The 20,000-nt window shown below is 46.5% G+C and overlaps 1 protein-coding gene across 4 annotated transcripts in view; it reads right to left on the bottom strand.

Annotated features, from left to right (window-relative positions):
- The window catches only part of LOC128697560 (putative leucine-rich repeat-containing protein DDB_G0290503), a 135,183-nt gene extending 120,288 nt beyond the window's left edge, over positions 1 to 14,895 (bottom strand). For all 4 annotated transcript variants that reach the window (XR_011393135.1, XM_070093943.1, XM_070093944.1 and 1 more), the window contains exon 1: positions 14,782 to 14,895. The gene's annotated coding sequence lies outside the window, so the exon portion shown is untranslated. The remainder of the gene's footprint in view (positions 1 to 14,781) is intronic.
- Between the last annotated feature and the right edge of the window lie 5,105 nt (positions 14,896 to 20,000).

Genomic DNA, 20,000 nt, shown 5'->3' with positions numbered 1-20,000 from the left:
ACAATCATGCTAGTAATAACACGTTGGATACACTGACAATCATGCTAGTAATAACACGTTGGATACACTGACAATCATGCTAGTAATAACACGTTGGATACACTGACAATCATGCTAGTAATAACACGTTGGATACACTGACAATCATGCTAGTGATAACACGTTGGATACACTGACAATCATGCTAGTGATAACACGTTGGATACACTGACAATCATGCTAGTGATAACACGTTGGATACACTGACAATCATGCTAGTAATAACACGTTGGATACACTGACAATCATGCTAGTGATAACACGTTGGATACACTGACAATCATGCTAGTAATAACACGTTGGATACACTGACAATCATGCTAGTAATAACACGTTAGATACACTGACAATCATGCTAGTGATAACACGTTGGATACACTGACAATCATGCTAGTGATAACACGTTGGATACACTGACAATCATGCTAGTAATAACACGTTGGATACACTGACAATCATGCTAGTAATAACACGTTAGATACACTGACAATCATGCTAGTGATAACATGCTAGATACACTGACAATCATGCTAGTAATAACACGTTGGATACACTGACAATCATGCTAGTAATAACACGTTGGATACACTGACAATCATGCTAGTAATAACACGTTGGATACACTGACAATCATGCTAGTAATAACACGTTGGATACACTGACAATCATGCTAGGGATAACATGCTAGATACACTGACAATCATGCTAGTGATAACATGCTAGATACACTGACAATCATGCTAGAGAGAGGGGGACGGTGCCTTGATGCTAGTGAGAGGGACGATGACTTGATGCTGGTGAAGGACAGTGCCTTGATGCTGGTGAGAGGGACGTTGCCTTGATACTGGTGAGAGGGACGGTACCTTGATGGTGACGAGGGACGGTACCTTGATGCTGGTGAGAGGGACGGTGGCTTGATGCTGGTGAGAGGGACGATGGCTTGATGCTGGTGAGAGGGACGGTACCTTGATGCTGGTGAGAGGGACGTTGCCTTGATAATGGTGAGAGGTACGGTACCTTGATGGTGACGAGGGACGGTGCCTTGATGCTGGTGAGAGGGACGGTACCTTGATGCTGGTGAGAGGGACGGTTACCTGGTTACCTGGAGGTTATTCCGGGGATCAACGCCCCCGCGGCCCGGTCCATGACCAGGCCTCCCGATGGATCAGGGCCTGATCAACTAGGCTGTTACTGCTGGCCGCACGCAGTCCGACGTACGAGCCACAGCCCGGCTGATCCGGCACTGACTTTAGGTATCTGTCCAGCTCTCTCTTGAAGGCAGCCAGGGGTTTATTGGCAATTCCCCTAATGCTTGATGGGAGGCTGTTGAACAGTTTTGGGCCCCGGACACTTATGGTGTTTTCTCTTAGTGTACCAATGGCGCCCCTACTTTTTATTGGCGGCATTTTGCATCGCCTGCCCAGTCTTTTACTTTCGTAGGGAGTGATTTCTGTGTGCAGATTTGGGACCATTCCTTCCAAGATTTTCCAAGTGTAGATTATGATATATCTCTCCCTCCTGCGTTCCAACGAGTACAAGTCAAGTGCTTCCAAGCGTTCCCAGTAGTTAAGGTGCTTGACAGAACTTATACGTGCAGTAAAGGATCTCTGTACACTCTCTAGATCTGCGATTTCACCTGCTTTGTATGGAGATGTTAATGTACAGCAGTATTCCAGCCTAGAGAGAACAAGTGATTTGAAAAGGATCAACATGGGCTTGGCATCTCTCGTTTTGAAAGTTCTCATTATCCATCCTATCATTTTCTTTGCACGTGCGATCGTGGCACTGTTGTGATCCTTGAAAGTGAGATCCTCAGACATTACTACTCCCAGGTCCCTTACATTATTTTTCCGCTCTATTGTATGGCCGGAGTCAGTAGTATACTCTGTTCTAGTTATTATCTCCTCCAGTTTTCCATAACGGAGTAGTTGGAATTTGTCATCATTGAACATCATATTGTTTACCGTTGCCCACTGGAAAACTTTGTTTATATCTTCTTGGAGGTTAACCGCGTCCTCAGCAGATGACAGCCTCATGCAGATCCTAGTATCATCCGCAAAGGATGATACGGTGCTGTGGTGTATATCTCTGTTTATGTCTGATATGAGGATAAAGAATAAGATGGGAGCGAGTACTGTGCCTTGTGGAACAAAGCTCTTCACTATGGCAGCCTCCGATTTAACTCTGTTGACCACTACTCTTTGTGTTCGATTTGTTAGGAAGTTGAAGATCCATCTCCCCACTTTCCCAGTTACCTTGACGCTGGTGAGAGGGACGGTATCTTGATGCTGGTGAGAGGGACGGTGCCTTGATGCTGGTGAGAGGGACGGTGCCTTGATGCTGGTGAGAGGGACGGTACCGTGATGCTGGTGAGAGGGACGGTGCCTTGATACTGGTGAGAGTGACGGTGCCTTGATACTGGTGAGAGGGACGGTACCTTGATACTGGTGAGAGGGACGGTACCTTGATGCTGGTGAGAGGAACGGTACCTTGATGCTGGTGAGGGACGGTACCTTGCTGGTGAGAGGGACGGTGCCTTGATGCTGGTGAGAGGGACGGTACCTTGATGCTGGTGAGAGGGACGGTGCCTTGATGCTAATGAGAGGCTCTTGATCTAAACTCGACTTCGTCCCCCTCCTTGGATTAAACCTTTTATTCCCCACGTACCGTACGACTCTTACCGGTTTAGCGCTTCCCCATGAACATTATTAATATAATAACATCAGTGATTGAGAGTTAAGTAAAGACTCAAGAGCTACACCTCAACCCTGAGGTAACTTAAAAATAATACACCATAATACCTCCCCCCTCCCCCCTCGGCTAGGTGAAGCCTCGCCACAGGTGTTACTGGCAACACCTGTGTCCCCCCCCACTCACCCCCCCTCCCTCCTTCCCACACTCTCATCCTCCCACAATCCCTCCCTCCCACACTTCGTGCCTCCCTCTCTCTCTTCTCCCTTCCTTCTCTCTCTCCACTTTAGCGAGGTAGAGAGGTAGCCAGGTATGACCCAAGAATGAGACTAGCTCCAGTTCCGTGAATTAAGAGCCTCTGGGAAGCACGGAGTGTATCACTCCCTACAAAAGTAAAAGACAGGCCAGGCGGTGCAAAATACCACCAATGAAAAGTAGGAGTGCCATTGTTACACTAAGACAAAACACCATAAGTGTCCGGGGCCCAAGACTGTTCAACAGCCTCCCACTATGCATATGGGGAATTACCAATAGACCCCTGGTTGCCTTCACGAGGGACCTGGACAGATACTTCAAGTTGGTGCCGGATCAGCCGGGCTGTGGTTCGTACGCTGGACTACGTGCGGCCAGCAGTAACAGCCTGGTTGATCAGGCCCTGATCCACTGGGAGGCCTGGTCATGGACCGGGTCGCGGAGGCGTTGATCCCCGGAATACCCTCCAGGTAGACTCCTATGTGCCAACAACAGCAGCACCAACAACAGCAACACCAACAACAGCAACACCAACAACAGCAACACCAACAACAGCAACACCAACAACAGCAGCACCAACAACAGCAACACCAACAACAGCAACACCAACAACAGCAGCACCAAGAACAGCAACACCAACAACAGCAACACCAACAACAGCAGCACCAACAGCAGCAGCACCAACAACAGCAGCACCAACAACAGCAACACCAACAATAGCAACACCAACAACAGCAGCACCAACAACAGCAACACCAACAACAGCAGCACCAACAACAGCAGCACCAACAACAGCAACACCAACAACAGCAACACCAACAACAGCAGCACCAACAACAGCAACACCAACAACAGCAGCACCAACAACAGCAACACCAACAACAGCAGCACCAACAACAGCAGCACCAACAACAGCAACACCAACAACAGCAGCACCAACAACAGCAACACCAACAACAGCAACACCAACAACAGCAGCACCAACAGCAACACCAACAACAGCAACACCAACAACAGCAGCACCAACAACAGCAACACCAACAACAGCAACACCAACAACAGCAACACCAACAACAGTAACACCAACAACAGCAGCACCAACAACAGCAACACCAACAACAGCAACACCAACAACAGCAGCACCAACAGCAGCACCAACAACAGCAACACCAACAACAGCAGCACCAACAACAGCAACACCAACAACAGCAGCACCAACAACAGCAGCACCAACAACAGCAACACCAACCACAGCAACACCAACAACAGCAGCACCAACAACAGCAACACCAACAACAGCAGCACCAACAACAGCAACACCAACAACAGCAACACCAACAACAGCAACACCAACAACAGCAACACCAACAACAGCAACACCAACAACAGCAGCACCAACAACAGCAACACCAACAACAGCAACACCAACAACAGCAACACCAACAACAGCAGCACCAACAACAGCAACACCAACAACAGCAACACCAACAGCAACACCAACAACAGCAACACCAACAACAGCAACACCAACAACAGCAACATCAACACCAACAACAGCAGCACCAACAACAGCAGCACCAACAACAGCAACACCAACAACAGCAGCACCAACAACAGCAACACCAACAACAGCAACACCAACAACAGCAACACCAACAACAGCAACACCAACAACAGCAACACCAACAACAGCAGCACCAACAACAGCAACACCAACAACAGCAACACCAACAACAGCAACACCAACAACAGCAGCACCAACAACAGCAACACCAACAACAGCAACACCAACAGCAACACCAACAACAGCAACACCAACAACAGCAACACCAACAACAGCAACATCAACACCAACAACAGCAGCACCAACAACAGCAGCACCAACAACAGCAACACCAACATCAACACCAACAACAGCACCAACAACAGCAGCACCAACAACAGCAGCACCAACAACAGCAGCACCAACAGCAGCAGCACCAACAACAGCAACATCAACACCAACAACAGCAGCACCAACATCAACACCAACAACACCAACAACAGCAACACCAACAACAGCAGCACCAACAACAGCAACACCAACAACAGCAGCACCAACAACAGCAACACCAACAGCAGCAGCACCAACAACAGCAGCACCAACAGCAGCAGCACCAACAACAGCAACACCAACAACAGCAGCACCAACAACAGCAACACCAACAACAGCAGTACCAACAACAGCAACACCAACAACAGCAGCACCAACAACAGCAACACCAACAACAGCAACACCAACAACAGCAGCACCAACAACAGCAACACCAACAACAGCAGCACCAACAACAGCAACACCAACAACAGCAACACCAACAACAGCAACACCAACAACAGCAACACCAACAACAGCAGCACCAACAACAGCAACACCAACAACAGCAGCACCAACAGCAACACCAACAACAGCAACACCAACAACAGCAACACCAACAACAGCAACACCAACAACAGCAACACCAACAACAGCAACACCAACAACAGCAGCACCAACAGCAGCAGCACCAACAACAGCAGCACCAACAACAGCAGCACCAACAACAGCAGCACCAACAACAGCAACACCAACAACAGCAACACCAACAACAGCAACACCAACAACAGCAACACCAACAACAGCAGCACCAACAACAGCAACACCAACAACAGCAGCACCAACAACAGCAGCACCAACAACAGCAGCACCAACAACAGCAACACCAACAACAGCAACACCAACAGCAGCAGCACCAACAACAGCAACACCAACAACAGCAACACCAACAACAGCAACACCAACAACAGCAACACCAACAACAGCAACACCAACAACAGCAACACCAACAACAGCAACACCAACAACAGCAACACCAACAACAGCAACACCAACAACAGCAACACCAACAACAGCAACACCAACAACAGCAACACCAACAACAGCAGCACCAACAACAGCAGCACCAACAACAGCAACACCAACAACAGCAACACCAACAACAGCAACACCAACAACAGCAGCACCAACAACAGCAGCACCAACAACAGCAGCACCAACAACAGCAGCACCAACAGCAACACCAACAACAGCAACACCAACAGCAGCAGCACCAACAACAGCAGCACCAACAACAGCAACACCAACAACAGCAGCACCAACAACAGCAACACCAACAACAGCAACACCAACAACAGCAACACCAACAACAGCAACACCAACAACAGCAACACCAACAACAGCAACACCAACAGCAGCAGCACCAACAACAGCAGCACCAACAACAGCAACACCAACAACAGCAGCACCAACAACAGCAACACCAACAACAGCAGCACCAACAACAGCAGCACCAACAACAGCAGCACCAACAACAGCATCAACAACAGCAACACCAACAACAGCAGCACCAACAACAGCAGCACCAACAACAGCAGCACCAACAACAGCAACACCAACAACAGCAGCACCAACAACAGCAGCACCAACAACAGCAACACCAACAACAGCAGCATCAACAACAGCAGCACCAACAACAGCAACACCAACAACAGCAGCACCAACAACAGCAACACCAACAACAGCAGCACCAACAACAGCAGCACCAACAACAGCAGCATCAACAACAGCAACACCAACAACAGCAGCACCAACAACAGCAGCACCAACAACAGCAGCACCAACAACAGCAACACCAACAACAGCAGCACCAACAACAGCAGCACCAACAACAGCAACACCAACAGCAGCACCAAAAACAGCAGCACCAACAACAGCAACACCAACAACAGCAGCACCAACAACAGCAACACCAACAACAGCAACACCAACAACAGCAGCACCAACAACAGCAGCACCAACAACAGCAACACCAACAACAGCAGCACCAACAGCAGCAGCACCAACAACAGCAGCACCAACAACAGCAGCACCAACAACAGCAACACCAACAACAGCAACACCAACAGCAGCAGCACCAACAACAACAGCAACACCAACAACAGCAGCACCAACAACAGCAGCACCAACAACAGCAGCACCAACAACAGCAACATCAACACCAACAACAGCAGCACCAACAACAGCAGCACCAACAACAGCAACACCAACATCAACACCAACAACAGCAGCACCAACAACAGCAGCACCAACAACAGCAGCACCAACAACAGCAGCACCAACAACAGCAGCACCAACAACAGCAGCACCAACATCAACACCAACAACAGCAACACCAACAACAGCAACACCAACAGCAGCAGCACCAACAACAGCAACACCAACAACAGCAGCACCAACAACAGCAACACCAACAACAGCAGCACCAACAACAGCAGCACCAACAGCATCAGCACCAACAACAGCAACACCAACAACAGCAGCACCAACAACAGCAACACCAACAACAGCAACACCAACAACAGCAGCACCAACAACAGCAACATCAACACCAACAACAGCAGCACCAACAACAGCAGCACCAACAACAGCAGCACCAACAACAGCAACACCAACAACAGCAGCACCAACAACAGCAGCACCAACAACAGCAACACCAACAACAGCAGCACCAACAACAGCAGCACCAACAACAGCAACACCAACAACAGCAGCACCAACAACAGCAACACCAACAACAGCAGCACCAACAACAGCAGCACCAACAACAGCAGCACCAACAACAGCAGCATCAACAACAGCAACACCAACAACAGCAGCACAAACAACAGCAGCACCAACAATAGCAGCACCAACAACAGCAACACCAACAACAGCAGCACCAACAACAGCAGCACCAACAACAGCAACACCAACAGCAGCACGAACAACAGCAGCACCAACAACAGCAACACCAACAACAGCAGCACCAACAACAGCAACACCAACAACAGCAACACCAACAACAGCAGCACCAACAACAGCAGCACCAACAACAGCAACACCAACAACAGCAGCACCAACAACAGCAACACCAACAGCAGCAGCACCAACAACAGCAGCACCAACAACAGCAGCACCAACAACAGCAACACCAACAACAGCAACACCAACAGCAGCAGCACCAACAACAGCAACACCAACAACAGCAGCACGAACAACAGCAGCACCAACAACAGCAGCACCAACAACAGCAACATCAACACCAACAACAGCAGCACCAACAACAGCAGCACCAACAACAGCAACACCAACAACATCAACACCAACAACAGCAGCACCAACAACAGCAGCACCAACAACAGCAGCACCAACAACAGCAGCACCAACAACAGCAGCACCAACAACAGCAGCACCAACAACATCAACACCAACAACAGCAACACCAACAACAGCAACACCAACAGCAGCAGCACCAACAACAGCAACACCAACAACAGCAGCACCAACAACAGCAACACCAACAACAGCAGCACCAACAACAGCAGCACCAACAGCATCAGCACCAACAACAGCAACACCAACAACAGCAGCACCAACAACAGCAACACCAACAACAGCAACACCAACAACAGCAGCACCAACAACAGCAACATCAACACCAACAACAGCAGCACCAACAACAGCAGCACCAACAACAGCAACACCAACAACAGCAGCACCAACAACAGCAACACCAACAACAGCAGCACCAACAACAGCAGCACCAACAGCAGCACCAACAACAGCAACACCAACAACAGCAGCACCAACAGCAGCATCAACAACAGCAACACCAACAACAGCAGCACCAACAACAGCAACACCAACAACAGCAACACCAACAACAGCAGCACCAACAACAGCAACACCAACAACAGCAGCACCAACAACAGCAGCACCAACAACAGCAACACCAACAACAGCAGCACCGACAACAGCAACACCAACAACAGCAGCACCAACAACAGCAACACCAACAACAGCAGCACCAACAACAGCAGCACCAACAACAGCAACACCAACAACAGCAACACCAACAACAGCAACACCAACAACAGCAACACCAACAACAGCAGCACCAACAACAGCAACACCAACAACAGCAGCACCAACAACAGCAGCACCAACAACAGCAACACCAACAACAGCACCAACAACAGCAACACCAACAACAGTAACACCAACAACAGCAACACCAACAACAGCAGCACCAACAGCAGCACCAACAACAGCAGCACCAACAACAGCAGCACCAACAACAGCAGCACCAACAACAGCAGCACCAACAACAGCAACACCAACAACAGCAGCACCAACAACAGCAGCCCCAACAACAGAAGCACCAAGAGCAGCAGCAACAACAGCAGCAGCAGCACCAGCAGGATCAACAGAAACAGCATCAACAGCAGCACCAGCAGTAGCAGCACCAACAGCAACAGCAGCACCAACAACAGCAACACCAACAACAGCAACACCAACAACAGCAGCACCAACAACAGCAACATCAACAACAACAGCAGCACCAACAACAGCAGCACCAACAACAGCAACACCAACAACAGCAGCACCAACAACAGCAGCACCAACAACAGCAGCACCAACAACAGCAGCACCAACAACAGCAACACCAACAACAGCAGCACCAACAACAGCAGCATCAACAACAGCAACACCAACAACAGCAGCACCAACAACAGCAACACCAACAACAGCAGCACCAACAACAGCAACACCAACAACAGTAACACCAACAACAGCAGCACCAACAACAGCAGCACCAACAACAGCAGCACCAACAACAGCAGCACCAACAACAGCAACACCAACAACATCAACACCAACAACAGCAGCACCAACAGCAACAGCACCAACAGCAACAGCAGCAGCACCAGCAGCAGCAGCATCAACAGGAACATCAACAGCAGCAGCAGCATCAACAGGAACATCAACAGCAGCAGCATCAACAGGAACATCAACAGCAGCAGCACCAACAGGAACATCAACAGCAGCATCAACAGGAACATCAACAGCAGCAGCAGCATCAACAGGAACATCAACAGCAGCAGCAGCATCAACAGGAACATCAACAGCAGCAGCAACAGGATCACCACCAACAGGAACATCAACAACAGCAGCACCAACAGGAACATCAACAACAGCAGCACCAACAGGAACATCAACAACAGCAGCAGCATCAACAGGAACATCAACAGCAGCAGCAGCAGCACCACCAACAGCAGCAGCATCAACAGGAACATCAACAGCAGCAGCAGCATCAACAGCAGCATCAACAGGAACATCAACAACAACAGCAGCATCAACAGGAACATCAACAACAACAGCTGCATCAACAGGAACATCAACAGCAACAGCATCAACAGGAACATCAACAACAGCAACAGCATCAACAGGAACATCAACAGCAGCAGCAGCACCATCAACAGGATCAACAACAGCAGCAGCATCAACAGGAACATCAACAGCAGCAGCATCAACAGGATCAACAACAGCAGCAGCAGCATCAACAGGAACATCAACAACAGCAGCAGCAGCACCACCACCAACAGCAGCACCACCACCAACAGCAGCAGCACCAACAGCAGCAGCAGCACCAACAGCAGCAGCAGCACCAACAGCAGCAGCAGCACCAACAGCAGCAGCAGCACCAACAGCAGCAGCAGCACCAACAGCAGCAGCAGCACCAACAGCAGCAGCAGCACCAACAGCAGCAGCAGCAGCAGCAGCAGCACCAACAGCAGCAGCAGCAGTACACTGACCTTTGCCATGTGTCAGTAACAAGTGTTACACACTATCATAACAGCAGCACCAACAGCAGCAGCAGCAGCACCAACAGCAGCAGCAGCAGCAGCACCAACAGCAGCAGCAGCACCAACAGCAGCAGCAGCAGTACATGTGTCAGTAACAAGTGTTACACATGTGTCAGTAACAAGTGTTACACATGTGTCAGTAACAAGTGTTACACATGTGTCAGTAACAAGTGTTACACATGTGTCAGTAACAAGTGTTACACATGTGTCAGTAACAAGTGTTACACATGTCAGTAACAAGTGTTACACATGTGTCAGTAACAAGTGTTACACATGTGTCAGTAACAAGTGTTACACATGTGTCAGTAACAAGTGTTACACACTATCATAACACTCACTACCACACTCATGTCTGTGTGAGCAGCTCTTGATCCCAGGAACTGAAGCTACCCACCCCTCCCCTGCAACACCTACTGGTTTACCGCTTCTTCGTCAATATATTAATACTCGGTACTAATTCAGTGTAGAAAAGCTTGTCTACCTTAGACAAGACTGTCTACCTTAGACAAGACTGTCTACCTTAGACAAGACTGTCTACCTTAGACAAGACTGTCCACCATAGACAAGATTGTCTACCTTAGACAAGATTGTCTACCTTAGACAAGATTGTCTACCTTAGACAAGACTGTCTACCTTAGACAAGACTGTCTACCTTAGACAAGACTGTCCACCATAGACAAGATTGTCTACCTTAGACAAGACTGTCTACCTTAGACAAGACTGTCCACCATAGACAAGATTGTCTACCTTAGACAAGATTGTCTACCTTAGACAAGATTGTCTACCTTAGACAAGATTGTCTACCTTAGACAAGATTGTCTACCTTAGACAAGACTGTCTACCTTAGACAAGACTGTCTACCTTAGACAAGATTGTCTACCTTAGACAAGATTGTCTACCTTAGACAAGATTGTCTACCTTAGACAAGATTGTCTACCTTAGACAAGACTGTCTACCTTAGACAAGACTGTCTACCTTAGACAAGATCGTCTACCTTAGACAAGGGGAAACAAATGCATAGGTTAAGGGGAAGCGAAGGGGGGAGAGGGAGAGGGGGGAGGGCAAGTGTGTCATGCAGCAGGTGGTGGAGGGTGAGTAGGTCACCACCTGCATGGTGCTAGAGCCGCCATGGCGGACCTCATGGCGGAAGTTCCAGTGCTGAAGGGCACAACGGTGGTGACTGGTGACCGCTGGCGGTGGTGACTGGTGACCGCTGGCGGTGGTGGCGGCGGTGGTGAAGAATTCAGTTATCGAAACAGGATGGTCTAGATATCTGTGTACCTCCACCAACGACACACTCGTCTTCAACAAGCACCACTGCTTCTAACCCCCCCCCCCACAAGCCACATCACCCTCCTCCCACTAAACCACATCACTCTTGCATCAACTCCGGGAAGTAGCCGTCAACACCATGTCTCACCAACACTACCTTCAAGAGATTCTGAAAGATACAAGACTGACCACAGAATGAGTGGGTCTCGAACCCACGGTACACTGACCTGTGAGCTGTAACACTAACCTGCCATGAGTTCGATCCCCACCCTTCTGTGATTTGTCTGAAATGTTATTACGATTTCGTGGGACATAAGACTGGCAGCACGGGCAGCCAGGATGGGTGAAGGTAACAAGTGGTCTTCCCCAAGGATCAGTGCTGGGGTTACTATTTTTCCTAACTCAAGTAAATGCTACGCCATGTGGGATTCAATCCAATGTTTTCAGATGCGAAACTGCTGAAAAAGAACAAGACAAGGAGAGGAGAGAGTCATGCGGATGGTAGGGTGGTAAAACAAGTTGTTGTTGGAGTTAAATCTAAACACTTGCAAGGTTAAATTCAGAGAAGAAAGACTGGCAGCAGAGCACAGAGCAGGAAAGACACTACAAATATAAAGAAAAGTAAGAGATGGTGGGAGTCAACATCACACCCAACATGTCGCGTATCAGCACATCAACAACAGTTATATGAAGCTAATAGCATTAGTATATGCATGGGAAAGCACTAAACCCATATGGTGCTCCAATGAAGAATATTATGTATGGAGGTAATGAGGTTAGACTGTACCTCCCGGGAAGGGTTCACAGACTTCAGGAGATAAACATGTGGGTATATGCATTACGATTGTAGACTAAAGGGAAGGAATATGGGGGACTATAAAAGGGGATGACCAACGGAGACATAATTATGACGTACCAGATACTCAAGTGATATTGTTAGGCTGGATGAAGATAGTCTACTTCAAACAGGAGAACCAAGAGCAAAAGAATATATGCAAGTTAAACTCACAGAGCCACAGGGACCTTTGTAAGTACTTATACATTCTCAGTGTGTACGGTACACAAGTGTAATGAATAAGTAGTGGTGAGGGTACGAACTTTATACACAGTTACAAGGTACCCCATACACAGTTACAAGGTACCCCATACACAGTTACAAGGTACCCCATACACAGTTACAAGGTACCTCATACACAGTTACAAGGTACCCCATACACAGTTACAAGGTACCCCATACACAGTTACAAGGTACCCCATACACAGTTACAAGGTACCCCATACACAGTTACAAGGTACCCCATACACAGTTACAAGGTACCCCATACACAGTTACAAGGTACCCCATACACAGTTACAAGGTACCCCATACACAGTTACAAGGTACCCCATACACAGTTACAAGGTACCTCATACACAGTTACAAGGTACCCCATACACAGTTACAAGGTACCCCATACACAGTTACAAGGTACCCCATACACAGTTACAAGGTACCCCATACACAGTTACAAGGTACCCCATACACAGTTACAAGGTACCTCATACACAGTTACAAGGTACCCCATACACAGTTACAAGGTACCCCTTACACAGTTACAAGGTACCCCACAGTTACAAGGTACCTCATACACAGTTACAAGGTACCCCATACACAGTTACAAGGTACCTCATACACAGTTACAAGGTACCCCATACACAGTTACAAGGTACCTCATACACAGTTACAAGGTACCCCATACACAGTTACAAGGTACCTCATACACAGTTACAAGGTACCTCATACACAGTTACAAGGTACCCCATACACAGTTACAAGGTACCCCATACACAGTTACAAGGTACCCCATACACAGTTACAAGGTACCTCATACACAGTTACAAGGTACCCCATACACAGTTACAAGGTACCCCATACACAGTTACAAGGTACCTAATACACAGTTACAAGGTACCCCATACACAGTTACAAGGTACCTCATACACAGTTACAAGGTACCCCATACACAGTTACAAGGTACCCCATACACAGTTACAAGGTACCCCATACACAGTTACAAGGTACCTCATACACAGTTACAAGGTACCTCATACACAGTTACAAGGTACCTCATACACAGTTACAAGGTACCCCATACACAGTTACAAGGTACCTCATACACAGTTACAAGGTACCCCATACACAGTTACAAGGTACCTCATACACAGTTACAAGCAACCCCATACACAGTTACAAGGTACCCCATACACAGTTACAAGGTACCCCATACACAGTTACAAGCAACCCCATACACAGTTACAAGAGTAGGTATGATAGGACTCGAGATATCATAAACAAATAATGTCGGTGGAAGAAGTATAAGAGGCAGGGTGAGGAGGTAAGCCTCGACCCCCTTCAAATACAAGTGGGTGTGTGCAGGTGTGGTGACCAGAACTGTCAGCTTTACTTACAAGTTGCCAGCTTAGCCTCCCACATAAGCCTAGTAGTATTGTATCTTACTATCACAGTGTCGCACGCATCCTACCTCCTACATTCATTACTTATCACCATCACTATATTGCATAAATATATGATTTATATAATTTATTAATAACACTGATAAACGTAACAGCTTAGTTATCAATAGAAAGGGAATGATTATATTGATTTTAGAGTAATGGTGCGTCTAGGGGAAGGGGGTCTTCTGTCCCTCCTCCTGCGGCTGCCACACCCCGGCTGTTTTAATACACACACAGTTTGTTCATCAAAACACAAACACACACACACACTTGTAGTAAAGTGAGCGAGGGTAACACGTCTCCTTCACTATCTCTCACAACACTGTCAACAACACGTCCATGTGGCCTCCACCGCCCTAACACTCTCCCTCCTACACCTACATTGGTCACACCCACCAGCCCAGCCATTGGTCAATACATGCAATGACGTCAGCGGCGCGCGCTCATTGGTTCACCTACAGGCCATGACACAACACCAGACCCGCCATTGGTCAATACTCACAATAAAGTCAGAGGCAAGCGTTCCTGGGTTCCATTGCATAACGGTAATCGTTATCACACAGCAAGAACCACACACATCTGAGATGACACACTTCTTAATGGAGTACAACGTGAAGGAAAAATGTAAGGTAATACTCGAAATAAAAGCAAGAAAATCGACAAGTGTAGCCAGCAAAACAGACTGGAAAACATACATAAGAAAGGAGGAACACTGCAGGAGGTTTACTGGCCCATGCCAGGCGGGTCCAATTTACCCACCAGATAAAGGACGACGCCAAAAAGAATAATTAAGACTATGCAAAGATAAGAAACAGAAAAACAAATTGAAAATGACATTAGTATTGAAGGTCAGAATCAGTACCGAGTCACAGTAATATGAAACTTAAAACGATTCAAAGGCAAAGATATACACAAGTTGATAAATTGGACACACAGGCAAAATTTGGGTATCTTTATTGAGGAAACGTTTCGCCACACAGTGGCTTCATCAGTCCTATACAAAGAATGGTAAAGATCAGAAGAAATGTGAGGTAATCAGTCCCTCAAACTCCTGATCATCACCATTCTTCTTTGTATATGACAGATGAAGCCACTGTGTGGCGAAACGTTTCCTCAATAAAGACACCCAAGTGTTGCACATGTGTCTAATATATCAAGTGTGGGCAGTGTTTCTCAGTGTATATATACTGAGAGTTTGCTTTAATTATTACAAGAATTTCAGTATTCTTGACTAATGGTGAGTAGTTTACAGGCAACCTTAATAACCTTCATGTAGTGGAGAGGCTTAATTAAAGCCACATTAACCAAGGAGCCCTGGTGGGCTGGTGGTTAACGCTCGCTTCACACGGTGAGGGCCTGGGTTCGATTCCCAGCCAGAGTAGAAACATTGGGCGTGTTTCTTTCCACCTGTTGTCTATGTTCCCCATCAGTAAAATGGGTACCTGGGTGTTAGTCGACTGGTGTGGGTCGCATCCTGGGACATTGACCTAATTTGCCCGAGATGCTCAGCATAACAAAGTGGCTTTCTATGTAGTAGTATGTCATTGTTGTCCGCTAGGACTGTAAACCATGTACATGTACTTGTAGTAAATAAAGGAGGAGAGGTAAACTGAGAAAGGCTAGGAGGGAGGAACTTGGAGAACTATACAAGGCTCAGGAAGAGTGATAACTGGCATCTCTTGTTTTGAAGACTCTTGTTATCAGAAGTCATCATTAGTCCTGGTAGTCCCGGCTCCACTCTACTGTTGCTGCTTCACTTCTACCTTACTTTTTGTTTTTCCCATAGTTGAGTAGGTAAAATATGGCCAGGTTGATCATGGTGTTGTTTTCTGTAACCCGCTGGAAGATGTTTTGCAATGACTCAATTATATTCATGATGAAACTATAAACCCTTGAAGGTTTAACAGAGTTAATCAAATCTGATCAAAGGAAGAAGAGGCTAGTTCCAATACCTTGGATGAAGAACCCTTCACCATTGGTTTGAAGGCTTACAGTATCTTGTATTGCTTGCCAAAGATATTCCAGAGTTTTGCTTGTCAGACATGAGGCTAAACAAGAGCACCATGGCGAGTAATGTGCCTTAACGAACAAATATTATCACTGTGACATCCTGTGATGGTGTGTAGTACTACTACATTATGGCAGTATTTACATTATGTTGCGGTGTCCGACAGATTGTAATAAAGTTGGTAGAATTACCGACAATATGTATTGTCGGTAATTCTACCAACTTTATTACAATCTGTCGGACACCGCAACATAATGGACATTACTTTACATATTGTCGGTTATTCTACCAACTTTATTACAGTATTTACATTGTTTCGCAGTGTATGTAAGATCATCTTCTGGGTTAATGTGTATCAATCTAACTTCTTAACACTTCCAAAGATATGTGACATCACTGATATCTTCCCAACTGCCGTAACCCTTCTTAATATTGTGAGAGAAAGAAGGGGGTAGGAGACGACAACATTAGATAATACTACAGTAACATGTCCACAGGTGAGAAAGAGATCTGACCTACCTTCCCATTAATCTATCATACCGGCACAGTGGACATGAGGGGAACGCAGTGTGTCTGAAGCAGTGTGCATGTGTAGGAAGTGTGTGGGTGTGCTGTTGAGTTACACTGCTTGTGTTTGTACTATGTACACACCACGGTCATCACACATGATGCTCTCACCCAACATATTAACTTACACCACGGTCATCACACATGATGCTCTCACCCAGCATATTAACTTACACCACGGTCATCACACATGATGCTCTCACCCAACATATTAACTTACACCACGGTCATCACACATGATGCTCTCACCCAACATATTAACTTACATAACGGTCATCACACATGATGCTCTCACCCAGCATATTAACTTACACCACGGTCATCACACATGATGCTCTCACCCAGCATATTAACTTACACAACGGTCATCACACATGATGCTCTCACCCAACATATTAACTTACACCACGGTCATCACACATGATGCTCTCACCCAGCATATTAACTTACACCACGGTCATCACACATGATGCTCTCACCCAACATATTAACTTACACCACGGTCATCACACATGATGCTCTCACCCAACATATTAACTTACACCACGGTCATCACACATGATGCTCTCACCCAACATATTAACTTACACCACGGTCATCACACATGATGCTCTCACCCAACATATTAACTTACACCACGGTCATCACACATGATGCTCTCACCCAACATATTAACTTACACCACGGTCATCACACATGATGCTCTCACCCAACATATTAACTTACACCACGGTCATCACACATGATGCTCTCACCCAACATATTAACTTACATAACGGTCATCACACATGATGCTCTCACCCAGCATATTAACTTACACCACGGTCATCACACATGATGCTCTCACCCAGCATATTAACTTACACAACGGTCATCACACATGATGCTCTCACCCAACATATTAACTTACACCACGGTCATCACACATGATGCTCTCACCCAGCATATTAACTTACACCACGGTCATCACACATGATGCTCTCACCCAACATATTAACTTACACCACGGTCATCACACATGATGCTCTCACCCAACATATTAACTTACACCACGGTCATCACACATGATGCTCTCACCCAACATATTAACTTACACCACGGTCATCACACATGATGCTCTCACCCAACATATTAACTTACACCACGGTCATCACACATGATGCTCTCACCCAACATATTAACTTACACCACGGTCGTCACACATGATGCTCTCACCCAACATATTAACTTACACCACGGTCGTCACACATGATGCTCTCACCCAACATATTAACTTACACCACGGTCATCACACATGATGCTCTCACCCAACATATTAACTTACACCACGGTCATCACACATGATGCTCTCACCCAACATATTAACTTACACCACGGTCATCACACATGATGCTCTCACCCAACATATTAACTTACACCACGGTCATCACACATGATGCTCTCACCCAGCATATTAACTTACACCACAGTCATCACACATGATGCTCTCACCCAGCATATTAACTTACACCACAGTCATCACACATGATGCTCTCACCCAGCATATTAACTTACACCACGGTTATCACACATGATGCTCTCACCCAACATATTAACTTACACCACGGTCATCACACATGATGCTCTCACCCAACATATTAACTTACACCACGGTCGTCACACATGATGCTCTCACCCAGCATATTAACTTACACCACAGTCATCACACATGATGCTCTCACCCAGCATATTAACTTACACCACGGTCATCACACATGATGCTCTCACCCAACATATTAACTTACACCTCCACCACAATTAAATACCACACCATTTACACTCAACCTCATAAATACCAACAATATTTTTTGTTATTTGTGAAGCAAGTATATACAGACAGTACTGGACAGTGCCACTCATCTTGTAAGTTACCATATAGACAGTACTGGACAGTGTCACTCATCTTGTAAGTTACCATATAGACAGTACTGGACAGTGCCACTCATCTTGTAAGTTACCATATAGACAGTACTGGACAGTGTCACTCATCTTGTAAGTTACCATATAGACAGTACTGGACAGTGCCACTCATCTTGTAAGTTACCATATAGACAGTACTGGACAGTGTCACTCATCTTGTAAGTTACCATATAGACAGTACTGGACAGTGTCACTCATCTTGTAAGTTACCATATAGACAGTACTGGACAGTGTCACTCATCTTGTAAGTTACCATATAGACATTACTGGACAGTGTCACTCATCTTATAAGTTATTATATACAGTACTGGACAGTGTCACTCATCTTGTAAGTTACCATACAGACAGTACTGGACAGTGCGACTCATCTTATAAGTTATTATATACAGTACTGGACAGTGCCACTTATCTTGTAAGTTACCATATAGACAGTACTGGACAGTGTCACTCATCTTGTAAGTTATCATATAGACAGTACTGGACAGTGTCACTCATCTTGTAAGTTACCATATAGACATTACTGGACAGTGTCACTCATCTTATAAGTTATTATATACAGTACTGGACAGTGCCACTCATCTTGTAAGTTACCATATAGACAGTACTGGACAGTGTCACTCATCTTGTAAGTTACCATATAGACAGTACTGGACAGTGCCACTCATCTTGTAAGTTACCATATAGACAGTACTGGACAGTGCCACTCATCTTGTAAGTTACCATATAGACAGTACTGGACAGTGTCACTCATCTTGTAAGTTACCATATAGACAATACTGGACAGTGTCACTCATCTTGTAAGTTACCATATAGACAGTACTGGACAGTGTCACTCATCTTGTAAGTTACCATATAGACAGTACTGGACAGTGTCACTCATCTTGTAAGTTACCATATAGACAGTACTGGACAGTGTCACTCATCTTGTAAGTTACCATATAGACAGTACTGGACA

This window comes from Cherax quadricarinatus, chromosome 44 (assembly GCF_038502225.1).
Source record: "Cherax quadricarinatus isolate ZL_2023a chromosome 44, ASM3850222v1, whole genome shotgun sequence".
In the NCBI taxonomy this organism is placed as follows: Eukaryota; Metazoa; Arthropoda; class Malacostraca; order Decapoda; family Parastacidae; genus Cherax; species Cherax quadricarinatus.
The sequence above is the reverse complement of the archived record's forward strand: the minus strand, read 5'-3'. Positions and strand labels throughout refer to the sequence as shown.